Source organism: Pseudophryne corroboree, chromosome 3 (genome assembly GCF_028390025.1).
Source record: "Pseudophryne corroboree isolate aPseCor3 chromosome 3, aPseCor3.hap2, whole genome shotgun sequence".
Taxonomy (NCBI): Eukaryota; Metazoa; Chordata; class Amphibia; order Anura; family Myobatrachidae; genus Pseudophryne; species Pseudophryne corroboree.
Genome location: NC_086446.1, coordinates 331,356,587 through 331,370,836, shown reverse-complemented (window position 1 = coordinate 331,370,836; position 14,250 = coordinate 331,356,587). Strand labels below are relative to the sequence as shown.

At 32.7% G+C, this 14,250-nt stretch overlaps 14 non-coding genes across 14 annotated transcripts; all 14 read right to left on the bottom strand.

Moving 5' to 3' along the window:
- Positions 1-204: 204 nt before the first annotated feature.
- Positions 205-276, bottom strand: TRNAP-AGG (transfer RNA proline (anticodon AGG)). Its single transcript has one exon. It is a non-coding gene; the product is annotated as a tRNA-Pro (tRNA).
- An 848-nt stretch (positions 277-1,124) lies between these two features.
- TRNAP-AGG (transfer RNA proline (anticodon AGG)) lies at positions 1,125-1,196 on the bottom strand. The gene has a single exon. It is a non-coding gene; the product is annotated as a tRNA-Pro (tRNA).
- Positions 1,197-2,045: 849 nt separating this feature from the next.
- On the bottom strand, positions 2,046-2,117 carry TRNAP-AGG (transfer RNA proline (anticodon AGG)). The gene has a single exon. It is a non-coding gene; the product is annotated as a tRNA-Pro (tRNA).
- An 849-nt stretch (positions 2,118-2,966) lies between these two features.
- On the bottom strand, positions 2,967-3,038 carry TRNAP-AGG (transfer RNA proline (anticodon AGG)). The gene has a single exon. It is a non-coding gene; the product is annotated as a tRNA-Pro (tRNA).
- Positions 3,039-4,780: 1,742 nt separating this feature from the next.
- On the bottom strand, positions 4,781-4,852 carry TRNAP-AGG (transfer RNA proline (anticodon AGG)). Its single transcript has one exon. It is a non-coding gene; the product is annotated as a tRNA-Pro (tRNA).
- An 850-nt stretch (positions 4,853-5,702) lies between these two features.
- TRNAP-AGG (transfer RNA proline (anticodon AGG)) lies at positions 5,703-5,774 on the bottom strand. Its single transcript has one exon. It is a non-coding gene; the product is annotated as a tRNA-Pro (tRNA).
- A 1,770-nt stretch (positions 5,775-7,544) lies between these two features.
- Positions 7,545-7,616, bottom strand: TRNAP-AGG (transfer RNA proline (anticodon AGG)). Its single transcript has one exon. It is a non-coding gene; the product is annotated as a tRNA-Pro (tRNA).
- An 848-nt stretch (positions 7,617-8,464) lies between these two features.
- TRNAP-AGG (transfer RNA proline (anticodon AGG)) lies at positions 8,465-8,536 on the bottom strand. The gene has a single exon. It is a non-coding gene; the product is annotated as a tRNA-Pro (tRNA).
- An 849-nt stretch (positions 8,537-9,385) lies between these two features.
- Positions 9,386-9,457, bottom strand: TRNAP-AGG (transfer RNA proline (anticodon AGG)). The gene has a single exon. It is a non-coding gene; the product is annotated as a tRNA-Pro (tRNA).
- Positions 9,458-10,306: 849 nt separating this feature from the next.
- TRNAP-AGG (transfer RNA proline (anticodon AGG)) lies at positions 10,307-10,378 on the bottom strand. Its single transcript has one exon. It is a non-coding gene; the product is annotated as a tRNA-Pro (tRNA).
- Positions 10,379-11,228: 850 nt separating this feature from the next.
- On the bottom strand, positions 11,229-11,300 carry TRNAP-AGG (transfer RNA proline (anticodon AGG)). Its single transcript has one exon. It is a non-coding gene; the product is annotated as a tRNA-Pro (tRNA).
- An 849-nt stretch (positions 11,301-12,149) lies between these two features.
- Positions 12,150-12,221, bottom strand: TRNAP-AGG (transfer RNA proline (anticodon AGG)). The gene has a single exon. It is a non-coding gene; the product is annotated as a tRNA-Pro (tRNA).
- An 849-nt stretch (positions 12,222-13,070) lies between these two features.
- On the bottom strand, positions 13,071-13,142 carry TRNAP-AGG (transfer RNA proline (anticodon AGG)). Its single transcript has one exon. It is a non-coding gene; the product is annotated as a tRNA-Pro (tRNA).
- An 850-nt stretch (positions 13,143-13,992) lies between these two features.
- On the bottom strand, positions 13,993-14,064 carry TRNAP-AGG (transfer RNA proline (anticodon AGG)). Its single transcript has one exon. It is a non-coding gene; the product is annotated as a tRNA-Pro (tRNA).
- Between the last annotated feature and the right edge of the window lie 186 nt (positions 14,065-14,250).

The window sequence follows — 14,250 nt, the reverse complement described above, 5'->3', positions numbered from 1 at the left end:
AAATGAGACTTCTTTGAAGCCACTCAAGATTACTTAGACAAAATGGAATCTACAGTATACCCAATATACCACCAAATGGTAGACAGTTTACTAAATATGCATATGTATATATTTTTTTATGGATTTTCAAAAGCAAAATTTACTTGATTCTTTTGACATCAATCAGTTAATGGAACCATGGAATTTAAAATAATCTGAGAAGATGGGCTCGTCCGGGATTTGAACCCGGGACCTCTCGCACCCTAAGCGAGAATCATACCCCTAGACCAACGAGCCAACTGTTCATGCATTTTTCATGTATACTAATGAAATTGGAAGTGAAACTGTTGGAATACATTAGTAAGTATTTTAAAATACTATCAGATAATAGAACTAAGCACTTTTAAAGAACCTGAGAAAACAGGCTTATCCAGGATATGAATCTGGGGCCTTTTGCACCCAAAGCAAAAATCATACACCCAGACCAACAAGCCACAAGTTAAATAATTTCTTATTCAGATTTTACCATTTTTAAAGTAAAACTCAAATTATTTAATAAAAAAATGCAATACGCTGGAAAAAAAGATGTTACATTTTAAAAATACCATAACAATTAAAAAATGTATTGGTAGCATAGCTAAAATGTTTCCTTAAGGTAAATTTTTGTCCAAGTATGCATATTTGGAAAGTTCAGTGCCAAGATTTAGGGGTTCCTATAGAGTTTGAACTTTTCTGATAGTTGGAACCTAAGACTTGTCTCATACTGTGTGCAATTTAAGCTTACAGACCAAGAAGAAAGAAAAAAACAAAAACCTGCAATTAATTGTTGACCTTTTTGTTTGTCAAAAAGAGCCTATTCTTTTAAGCCACTCATTGTTTCTTAGAAAAAAGCAGGGTAAGATAAAAACCTGTAATTTCATTTTGATAGTTTTTTATTTGTCAAAATGAGACTTCTTTGAAGCCACTCAAGGTTACTTAGACAAAATGGAATCTACAGTATACCCAATATACCACCAAATGGTTGACAGTTTACTAAATATGCATAAGTATATATTTTTTATGGATTTTCAAAAGCAAAATTCACTTGATGCTTTTGACATCAATCAGATAATGTAACCATGGGATTTAAAAGAATATGAGAAGATGGGCTCGTCCAGGATTTGAACCCGGGACCTCTCGCACCCTAAGCGAGAATCATACCCCTAGACCAACGAGCCAACTGTTCATGCATTTTTCATGTATACTAATGAAATTGGAAGTGAAACTGTTGGAATACATTAGTAAGTATTTTAAAATACTATCAGATAATAAAACTAAGCACTTTTAAAGAACCTGAGAAAACAGGCTAATCCAGGATATGAACCTGGTGCCTTTTCCACTCAAAGCAAAAATCATACACCCAGACCAACAAGCCACAAGCTAAATAATTTCTTATTCAGATTTTACCATTTTTAAAGTAAAACTCAAATTATTTAATTAAAAAATGCAATAAGCTGGAAAAAAAGATGTTACATTTTAAAAATACCATAACAATTTAAAAATGTATTGGTAGCATAGCTAAAATGTTTCCTTAAGGTACATTTTTGTCCTAGTATGCATATTTGGAAAGTTCAGTGCCAAGATTTAGGGGTTCCTATAGAGTTTGAACTTTTCTGATAGTTGGAACCTAAGACTTGTCTCATACTGTGTGCAACTTAAGCATTCAGACCAAGAAGAAAGAAAAAAACAAAAACCTGCAATTAATTGTTGACCTTTTTGTTTGTCAAAAAGAGCCTATTCTTTGAAGCCACTCATTGTTTCTTAGAAAAAAGCAAGGTAAGAGAAAAACCTGTAATTTCATTTTGACAGTTTTTAATTTGTCAAAATGAGACTTCTTTGAAGCCACTCAAGATTACTTAGACAAAATGGAATCTACAGTATACCCAATATACCACCAAATGGTAGACAGTTTACTAAATATGCATATGTATATATTTTTTTATGGATTTTCAAAAGCAAAATTTACTTGATTCTTTTGACATCAATCAGTTAATGGAACCATGGAATTTAAAATAATCTGAGAAGATGGGCTCGTCCGGGATTTGAACCCGGGACCTCTCGCACCCTAAGCGAGAATCATACCCCTAGACCAACGAGCCAACTGTTCATGCATTTTTCATGTATACTAATGAAATTGGAAGTGAAACTGTTGGAATACATTAGTAAGTATTTTAAAATACTATCAGATAATAGAACTAAGCACTTTTAAAGAACCTGAGAAAACAGGCTTATCCAGGATATGAATCTGGGGCCTTTTGCACCCAAAGCAAAAATCATACACCCAGACCAACAAGCCACAAGTTAAATAATTTCTTATTCAGATTTTACCATTTTTAAAGTAAAACTCAAATTATTTAATAAAAAAATGCAATACGCTGGAAAAAAAGATGTTACATTTTAAAAATACCATAACAATTAAAAAATGTATTGGTAGCATAGCTAAAATGTTTCCTTAAGGTAAATTTTTGTCCAAGTATGCATATTTGGAAAGTTCAGTGCCAAGATTTAGGGGTTCCTATAGAGTTTAAACTTTTCTGATAGTTGGAACCTAAGACTTGTCTCATACTGTGTGCAACTTATGCATACAGACCAAGAAGAAAGAAAAAAACAAAAACCTGCAATTAATTGTTGACCTTTTTGTTTGTCAAAAAGAGCCTATTCTTTGAAGCCACTCATTGTTTCTTAGAAAAAAGCAGGGTAAGAGAAAAACCTGTAATTTCATTTTGACAGTTTTTAATTTGTCAAAATGAGACTTCTTTGAAGCCACTCAAGATTACTTAGACAAAATGGAATCTACAGTATACCCAATATACCACCAAATGGTTGACAGTTTACTAAATATGCTTAAGTATATACTTTTTTGATGGATTGGCAAAAGCAAAATTCACTTGATGCTTTGACATCAATCAGATAATGGAACCATGGGATTTAAAATAATCTGAGAAGATGGGCTCGTCCGGGATTTGAACCCGGGACCTCTCGCACCCTAAGCGAGAATCATACCCCTAGACCAACGAGCCAACTGTTCATGCATTTTTCATGTATACTAATGAAATTGGAAGTGAAACTGTTGGAATACATTAGTAAGTATTTTAAAATACTATCAGATAATAGAACTAAGCACTTTTAAAGAACCTGAGAAAACAGGCTTATCCAGGATATGAATCTGGGGCCTTTTGCACCCAAAGCAAAAATCATACACCCAGACCAACAAGCCACAAGTTAAATAATTTCTTATTCAGATTTTACCATTTTTAAAGTAAAACTCAAATTATTTAATAAAAAAATGCAATACGCTGGAAAAAAAGATGTTACATTTTAAAAATACCATAACAATTAAAAAATGTATTGGTAGCATAGCTAAAATGTTTCCTTAAGGTAAATTTTTGTCCAAGTATGCATATTTGGAAAGTTCAGTGCCAAGATTTAGGGGTTCCTATAGAGTTTAAACTTTTCTGATAGTTGGAACCTAAGACTTGTCTCATACTGTGTGCAACTTATGCATACAGACCAAGAAGAAAGAAAAAAACAAAAACCTGCAATTAATTGTTGACCTTTTTGTTTGTCAAAAAGAGCCTATTCTTTGAAGCCACTCATTGTTTCTTAGAAAAAAGCAGGGTAAGAGAAAAACCTGTAATTTCATTTTGACAGTTTTTAATTTGTCAAAATGAGACTTCTTTGAAGCCACTCAAGGTTACTTAGACAAAGTGGAATCTACAGTATACCCAATATACCACCAAATGGTTGACAGTTTACTAAATATGCTTAAGTATATACTTTTTTGATGGATTGGAAAAAGCAAAATTCACTTGATGCTTTTGACATCAATCAGATAATGGAACCATGGGATTTAAAATAATCTGAGAAGATGGGCTCGTCCCTAAGCGAGAATCATACCCCTAGACCAACGAGCCAACTGTTCATGCATTTTTCATGTATACTAATGAAATTGGAAGTGAAACTGTTGGAATACATTAGTAAGTATTTTAAAATACTATCAGATAATAGAACTACGCACTTTTAAAGAACCTGAGATAACAGGCTTATCCAGGATATGAATCTGGGGCCTTTTGCACCCAAAGCAAAAATCATACACCCAGACCAACAAGCCACAAGTTAAATAATTTCTTATTCAGATTTTACCATTTTTAAAGTAAAACTCAAATTATTTAATAAAAAAATGCAATACGCTGGAAAAAAAGATGTTACATTTTAAAAATACCATAACAATTAAAAAATGTATTGGTAGCATAGCTAAAATGTTTCCTTAAGGTAAATTTTTGTCCTAGTATGCATATTTGGAAAGTTCAGTGCCAAGATTTAGGGGTTCCTATAGAGTTTAAACTTTTCTGATAGTTGGAACCTAAGACTTGTCTCATACTGTGTGCAACTTATGCATACAGACCAAGAAGAAAGAAAGAAAAAAAACCTGCAATTAATTGTTGACCTTTTTGTTTGTCAAAAAGAGCCTATTCTTTGAAGCCACTCATTGTTTCTTAGAAAAAAGCAGGGTAAGAGAAAAACCTGTAATTTCATTTTGACAGTTTTTAATTTGTCAAAATGAGACTTCTTTGAAGCCACTCAAGATTACTTAGACAAAATGGAATCTACAGTATACCCAATATACCACCAAATGGTTGACAGTTTACTAAATATGCATAAGTATATATTTTTTTATGGATTTTCAAAAGCAAAATTCACTTGATGCTTTTGACATCAATCAGATAATGGAACCATGGGATTTAAAAGAATCTGAGAAGATGGGCTCGTCCGGGATTTGAACCCAGACCCTCTCGCACCCTAAGCGAGAATCATACCCCTAGACCAACGAGCCAACTGTTCATGCATTTTTCATGTATACTAATGAAATTGGAAGTGAAACTGTTGGAATACATTAGTAAGTATTTTAAAATACTATCAGATAATAGAACTAAGCACTTTTAAAGAACCTGAGAAAACAGGCTAATCCAGGATATGAACCTGGTGCCTTTTCCACTCAAAGCAAAAATCATACACCCAGACCAACAAGCCACAAGCTAAATAATTTCTTATTCAGATTTTACCATTTTTAAAGTAAAACTCAAATTATTTAATAAAAAAATGCAATAAGCTGGAAAAAAAGATGTTACATTTTAAAAATACCATAACAATTTAAAAATGTATTGGTAGCATAGCTAAAATGTTTCCTTAAGGTAAATTTTTGTCCAAGTATGCATATTTGGAAAGTTCAGTGCCAAGATTTAGGGGTTCCTATAGAGTTTGAACTTTTCTTATAGTTGGAACCTAAGACTTGTCTCATACTGTGTGCAACTTAAGCATACAGACCAAGAAGAAAGAAAAAAACAAAAACCTGCAATTAATTGTTGACCTTTTTGTTTGTCAAAAAGAGCCTATTCTTTTAAGCCACTCATTGTTTCTTAGAAAAAAGCAAGGCAAGATAAAAACCTGTAATTTCATTTTGACAGTTTTTAATTTGTCAAAATGAGACTTCTTTGAAGCCACTCAAGGTTACTTAGACAAAGTGGAATCTACAGTATACCCAATATACCACCCAATGGTTGACAGTTAACTAAATATGCTTAAGTATATACTTTTTTGATGGATTGGCAAAAGCAATATTCACTTGATGCTTTTGACATCAATCAGATAATGGAACCATGGGATTTAAAAGAACCTGAGAAAATGGGCTCGTCCGGGATTTGAACCCGGGACCTCTCGCACCCTAAGCGAGAATCATACCCCTAGACCAACGAGCCAACTGTTCATGCATTTTGATGCATACTAATGAAATTGGAAGTGAACCTGTTGGAATACATTAGTAAGTATTTTAAAATACTATCAGATATTAGAACTAAGCACTTTTAAAGAACCTAAGAAAACAGGCTCATCCAGGATATGAACCAGGGGCCTTTTGCACCCAAAGCAAAAATCATACACCCAGACCAACAAGCCACAAGCTAAATAATTTCTTATTCAGATTTTACCATTTTTAAATTAAAACTCAAATTATTTAATAAAAAAATGCAATAAGCTGGAAAAAAAGATGTTACATTTTAAAAATACCATAACAATTTAAAAATGTATTGGTAGCATAGCGAAAATGTTTCCTTAAGGTAAATTTTTGTCCAAGTATGCATATTTGGAAAGTTCAGTGCCAAGATTTAGGGGTTCCTAAAGAGTTTGAACTTTTCGTTTAGTTGGAACCTAAGACTTGTCTCATACTGTGTGCAACTTATGCATACAGTCCAAGAAGAAAGAAAAAAACAAAAACCTGCAATTTATTGTTGACCTTTTTGTTTGTCAAAAAGAGCCTATTCTTTGAAGCCACTCATTGTTTCTTAGAAAAAAGCAAGGTAAGAGAAAAACCTGTAATTTCATTTTGACAGTTTTTAATTTGTCAAAATGAGACTTCTTTGAAGCCACACAAGATTACTTAGACAAAATGGAATCTACAGAATACCCAATATACCACCAAATGGTTGACAGTTTACTAAATATGCATAAGTATATACTTTTTTGATGGATTGGCAAAAGCAAAATTCACTTGATGCTTTTGACATCAATCAGATAATGGAACCATTGGATTTAAAAGAACCTGAGAAGTTGGGCTCGTCCGAGATCTGAACCCTGGATCTCTCGCACCCTAAGCGAGAATCATACCCCTAGACCAACGAGCCAACTGTTTATGCACTTTTCATGTATACTAATAAAATTGGAAGTGAAACTGTTGGAATACATTAGTAAGTATTTTAAAATACTATCAGATAATAGAACTAAGCACTTTTAAAGAACCTGAGAAAACAGGCTTATCCAGGATATGAATCTGGGGCCTTTTGCACCCACAGCAAAAATCATACACCCAGACCAACAAGCCACAAGCTAAATAATTTCTTATTCAGATTTTACCATTTTTAAAGTAAAGCTCAAATTATTTAATAAAAAAATGCAATAAGCTGGAAAAAAAGATGTTACATTTTAAAAATACCATAACAATTTAAAAATGTATTGGTAGCATAGCTAAAATGTTTCCTTAAGGTAAATTTTTGTCCAAGTATGCATATTTGGAAAGTTCAGTGCCAAGATTTAGGGGTTCCTATAGAGTTTGAACTTTTCTGATAGTTGGAACCTAAGACTTGTCTCATACTGTGTGCAACTTAAGCATACAGACCAAGAAGAAAGAAAAAAACAAAAACCTGCAATTAATTGTTGACCTTTTTGTTTGTCAAAAAGAGCCTATTCTTTGAAGCCACTCATTGTTTTTTAGAAAAAAGCAAGGTAAGAGAAAAACCTGTAATTTCATTTTGACAGTTTTTAATTTGTCAAAATGAGACTTCTTTGAAGCCACTCAAGATTACTTAGACAAAATGGAATCTACAGTATACCCAATATACCACCAAATGGTAGACAGTTTACTAAATATGCATAAGTATATATTTTTTTATGGATTTTCAAAAGCAAAATTCACTTGATGCTTTTGACATCAATCAGTTAATGGAACCATGGGATTTAAAATAATCTGAGAAGATAGGCTCGCCCAGGATTTGAACCCGGGATCTCTCGCACCCTAAGCGAGAATCATACCCCTAGACCAACGAGCCAACTGTTCATGCATTTTTCATGTATACAAATGAAATTGGAAGTGAAACTGTTGGAATACATTAGTAAGTATTTTAAAATACTATCAGATAATAGAACTAAGCACTTTTAAAGAACCTGAGAAAACAGGCTTATCCAGGATATGAACCTGGTGCCTTTTCCACTCAAAGCAAAAATCATACACCCAGACCAACAAGCCACAAGCTAAATAATTTCTTATTCAGATTTTACCATTTTTAAAGTAAAACTCAAATTATTTAATTAAAAAATGCAATAAGTTGGAAAAAAGATGTTACATTTTAAAAATACCATACCAATTTAAAAATGTATTGGTAGCATAGCTAAAATGTTTCCTTAAGGTACATTTTTGTCCTAGTATGCATATTTGGAAAGTTCAGTGCCAAGATTTAGGGGTTCCTATAGAGTTTGAACTTTTCTGATAGTTGGAACCTAAGACTTGTCTCATACTGTGTGCAACTTAAGCATTCAGACCAAGAAGAAAGAAAAAAACAAAAACCTGCAATTAATTGTTGACCTTTTTGTTTGTCAAAAAGAGCCTATTCTTTGAAGCCACTCATTGTTTCTTAGAAAAAAGCAAGGTAAGAGAAAAACCTGTAATTTCATTTTGACAGTTTTTAATTTGTCAAAATGAGACTTCTTTGAAGCCACTCAAGATTACTTAGACAAAATGGAATCTACAGTATACCCAATATACCACCAAATGGTAGACAGTTTACTAAATATGCATATGTATATATTTTTTTAAGGATTTTCAAAAGCAAAATTTACTTGATTCTTTTGACATCAATCAGTTAATGGAACCATGGAATTTAAAATAATCTGAGAAGATGGGCTCGTCCGGGATTTGAACCCGGGACCTCTCGCACCCTAAGCGAGAATCATACCCCTAGACCAACGAGCCAACTGTTCATGCATTTTTCATGTATACTAATGAAATTGGAAGTGAAACTGTTGGAATACATTAGTAAGTATTTTAAAATACTATCAGATAATAGAACTAAGCACTTTTAAAGAACCTGAGAAAACAGGCTTATCCAGGATATGAATCTGGGGCCTTTTGCACCCAAAGCAAAAATCATACACCCAGACCAACAAGCCACAAGTTAAATAATTTCTTATTCAGATTTTACCATTTTTAAAGTAAAACTCAAATTATTTAATAAAAAAATGCAATACGCTGGAAAAAAAGATGTTACATTTTAAAAATACCATAACAATTAAAAAATGTATTGGTAGCATAGCTAAAATGTTTCCTTAAGGTAAATTTTTGTCCAAGTATGCATATTTGGAAAGTTCAGTGCCAAGATTTAGGGGTTCCTATAGAGTTTAAACTTTTCTGATAGTTGGAACCTAAGACTTGTCTCATACTGTGTGCAACTTATGCATACAGACCAAGAAGAAAGAAAAAAACAAAAACCTGCAATTAATTGTTGACCTTTTTGTTTGTCAAAAAGAGCCTATTCTTTGAAGCCACTCATTGTTTCTTAGAAAAAAGCAGGGTAAGAGAAAAACCTGTAATTTCATTTTGACAGTTTTTAATTTGTCAAAATGAGACTTCTTTGAAGCCACTCAAGATTACTTAGACAAAATGGAATCTACAGTATACCCAATATACCACCAAATGGTTGACAGTTTACTAAATATGCTTAAGTATATACTTTTTTGATGGATTGGCAAAAGCAAAATTCACTTGATGCTTTGACATCAATCAGATAATGGAACCATGGGATTTAAAATAATCTGAGAAGATGGGCTCGTCCGGGATTTGAACCCAGGACCTCTCGCACCCTAAGCGAGAATCATACCCCTAGACCAACGAGCCAACTGTTCATGCATTTTTCATGTATACTAATGAAATTGGAAGTGAAACTGTTGGAATACATTAGTAAGTATTTTAAAATACTATCAGATAATAGAACTAAGCACTTTTAAAGAACCTGAGAAAACAGGCTTATCCAGGATATGAATCTGGGGCGTTTTGCACCCAAAGCAAAAATCATACACCCAGACCAACAAGCCACAAGTTAAATAATTTCTTATTCAGATTTTACCATTTTTAAAGTAAAACTCAAATTATTTAATAAAAAAATGCAATACGCTGGAAAAAAAGATGTTACATTTTAAAAATACCATAACAATTAAAAAATGTATTGGTAGCATAGCTAAAATGTTTCCTTAAGGTAAATTTTTGTCCAAGTATGCATATTTGGAAAGTTCAGTGCCAAGATTTAGGGGTTCCTATAGAGTTTAAACTTTTCTGATAGTTGGAACCTAAGACTTGTCTCATACTGTGTGCAACTTATGCATACAGACCAAGAAGAAAGAAAAAAACAAAAACCTGCAATTAATTGTTGACCTTTTTGTTTGTCAAAAAGAGCCTATTCTTTGAAGCCACTCATTGTTTCTTAGAAAAAAGCAGGGTAAGAGAAAAACCTGTAATTTCATTTTGACAGTTTTTAATTTGTCAAAATGAGACTTCTTTGAAGCCACTCAAGATTACTTAGACAAAATGGAATCTACAGTATACCCAATATACCACCAAATTGTTGACAGTTTACTAAATATGCATAAGTATATATTTTTTTATGGATTTTCAAAAGCAAAATTCACTTGATGCTTTTGACATCAATCAGATAATGGAACCATGGGATTTAAAAGAATCTGAGAAGATGGGCTCGTCTGGGATTTGAACACAGACCCTCTCGCACCCTAAGCGAGAATCATACCCCTAGACCAACGAGCCAACTGTTCATACATTTTTCATGTATACTAATGAAATTGGAAGTGAAACTGTTGGAATACATTAGTAAGTATTTTAAAATACTATCAGATATTAGAACTAAGCACTTTTAAAGAACCTAAGAAAACAGGCTCATCCAGGATATGAACCAGGGGCCTTTTGCACCCAAAGCAAAAATCATACACCCAGACCAACAAGCCACAAGCTAAATAATTTCTTATTCAGATTTTACCATTTTTAAATTAAAACTCAAATTATTTAATAAAAAAATGCAATAAGCTGGAAAAAAAAGATGTAACATTTTAAAAATACCATAACAATTTAAAAATGTATTGGTAGCATAGCTAAAATGTTTCCTTAAGGTAAATTTTTGTCCAAGTATGCATATTTGGAAAGTTCAGTGCCAAGATTTAGGGGTTCCTAAAGAGTTTGAACTTTTCTTATAGTTGGAACCTAAGACTTGTCTCATACTGTGTGCAACTTAAGCATTCAGACCAAGAAGAAAGAAAAAAACAAAAACCTGCAATTAATTGTTGACCTTTTTGTTTGTCAAAAAGAGCCTATTCTTTGAAGCCACTCATTGTTTCTTAGAAAAAAGCAAGGTAAGAGAAAAACCTGTAATTTCATTTTGACAGTTTTTAATTTGTCAAAATGAGACTTCTTTGAAGCCACTCAAGATTACTTAGACAAAATGGAATCTACAGTATACCCAATATACCACCAAATGGTAGACAGTTTACTAAATATGCATATGTATATATTTTTTTAAGGATTTTCAAAAGCAAAATTTACTTGATTCTTTTGACATCAATCAGTTAATGGAACCATGGAATTTAAAATAATCTGAGAAGATGGGCTCGTCCGGGATTTGAACCCGGGACCTCTCGCACCCTAAGCGAGAATCATACCCCTAGACCAACGAGCCAACTGTTCATGCATTTTTCATGTATACTAATGAAATTGGAAGTGAAACTGTTGGAATACATTAGTAAGTATTTTAAAATACTATCAGATAATAGAACTAAGCACTTTTAAAGAACCTGAGAAAACAGGCTTATCCAGGATATGAATCTGGGGCCTTTTGCACCCAAAGCAAAAATCATACACCCAGACCAACAAGCCACAAGTTAAATAATTTCTTATTCAGATTTTACCATTTTTAAAGTAAAACTCAAATTATTTAATAAAAAAATGCAATACGCTGGAAAAAAAGATGTTACATTTTAAAAATACCATAACAATTAAAAAATGTATTGGTAGCATAGCTAAAATGTTTCCTTAAGGTAAATTTTTGTCCAAGTATGCATATTTGGAAAGTTCAGTGCCAAGATTTAGGGGTTCCTATAGAGTTTAAACTTTTCTGATAGTTGGAACCTAAGACTTGTCTCATACTGTGTGCAACTTATGCATACAGACCAAGAAGAAAGAAAAAAACAAAAACCTGCAATTAATTGTTGACCTTTTTGTTTGTCAAAAAGAGCCTATTCTTTGAAGCCACTCATTGTTTCTTAGAAAAAAGCAGGGTAAGAGAAAAACCTGTAATTTCATTTTGACAGTTTTTAATTTGTCAAAATGAGACTTCTTTGAAGCCACTCAAGATTACTTAGACAAAATGGAATCTACAGTATACCCAATATACCACCAAATGGTTGACAGTTTACTAAATATGCTTAAGTATATACTTTTTTGATGGATTGGCAAAAGCAAAATTCACTTGATGCTTTGACATCAATCAGATAATGGAACCATGGGATTTAAAATAATCTGAGAAGATGGGCTCGTCCGGGATTTGAACCCAGGACCTCTCGCACCCTAAGCGAGAATCATACCCCTAGACCAACGAGCCAACTGTTCATGCATTTTTCATGTATACTAATGAAATTGGAAGTGAAACTGTTGGAATACATTAGTAAGTATTTTAAAATACTATCAGATAATAGAACTAAGCACTTTTAAAGAACCTGAGAAAACAGGCTTATCCAGGATATGAATCTGGGGCGTTTTGCACCCAAAGCAAAAATCATACACCCAGACCAACAAGCCACAAGTTAAATAATTTCTTATTCAGATTTTACCATTTTTAAAGTAAAACTCAAATTATTTAATAAAAAAATGCAATACGCTGGAAAAAAAGATGTTACATTTTAAAAATACCATAACAATTAAAAAATGTATTGGTAGCATAGCTAAAATGTTTCCTTAAGGTAAATTTTTGTCCAAGTATGCATATTTGGAAAGTTCAGTGCCAAGATTTAGGGGTTCCTATAGAGTTTAAACTTTTCTGATAGTTGGAACCTAAGACTTGTCTCATACTGTGTGCAACTTATGCATACAGACCAAGAAGAAAGAAAAAAACAAAAACCTGCAATTAATTGTTGACCTTTTTGTTTGTCAAAAAGAGCCTATTCTTTGAAGCCACTCATTGTTTCTTAGAAAAAAGCAGGGTAAGAGAAAAACCTGTAATTTCATTTTGACAGTTTTTAATTTGTCAAAATGAGACTTCTTTGAAGCCACTCAAGATTACTTAGACAAAATGGAATCTACAGTATACCCAATATACCACCAAATTGTTGACAGTTTACTAAATATGCATAAGTATATATTTTTTTATGGATTTTCAAAAGCAAAATTCACTTGATGCTTTTGACATCAATCAGATAATGGAACCATGGGATTTAAAAGAATCTGAGAAGATGGGCTCGTCTGGGATTTGAACACAGACCCTCTCGCACCCTAAGCGAGAATCATACCCCTAGACCAACGAGCCAACTGTTCATACATTTTTCATGTATACTAATGAAATTGGAAGTGAAACTGTTGGAATACATTAGTAAGTATTTTAAAATACTATCAGATATTAGAACTAAGCACTTTTAAAGAACCTAAGAAAACAGGCTCATCCAGGATATGAACCAGGGGCCTTTTGCACCCAAAGCAAAAATCATACACCCAGACCAACAAGCCACAAGCTAAATAATTTCTTATTCAGATTTTACCATTTTTAAATTAAAACTCAAATTATTTAATAAAAAAATGCAATAAGCTGGAAAAAAAAGATGTAACATTTTAAAAATACCATAACAATTTAAAAATGTATTGGTAGCATAGCTAAAATGTTTCCTTAAGGTAAATTTTTGTCCAAGTATGCATATTTGGAAAGTTCAGTGCCAAGATTTAGGGGTTCCTAAAGAGTTTGAACTTTTCTTATAGTTGGAACCTAAGACTTGTCTCATACTGTGTGCAACTTAAGCATTCAGACCAAGAAGAAAGAAAAAAACAAAAACCTGCAATTAATTGTTGACCTTTTTGTTTGTCAAAAAGAGCCTATTCTTTGAAGCCACTCATTGTTTCTTAGAAAAAAGCAAGGTAAGAGAAAAACCTGTAATTTCATTTTGACAGTTTTTAATTTGTCAAAATGAGACTTCTTTGAAGCCACTCAAGATTACTTAGACAAAATGGAATCTACAGTATACCCAATATACCACCAAATGGTAGACAGTTTACTAAATATGCATATGTATATATTTTTTTAAGGATTTTCAAAAGCAAAATTTACTTGATTCTTTTGACATCAATCAGTTAATGGAACCATGGAATTTAAAATAATCTGAGAAGATGGGCTCGTCCGGGATTTGAACCCGGGACCTCTCGCACCCTAAGCGAGAATCATACCCCTAGACCAACGAGCCAACTGTTCATGCATTTTTCATGTATACTAATGAAATTGGAAGTGAAACTGTTGGAATACATTAGTAAGTATTTTAAAATACTATCAGATAATAGAACTAAGCACTTTTAAAGATCCTGAGAAAACAGGCTTATCCAGGATATGAATCTGGGGCCTTTTGCACCCAAAGCAAAAATCATACACCCAG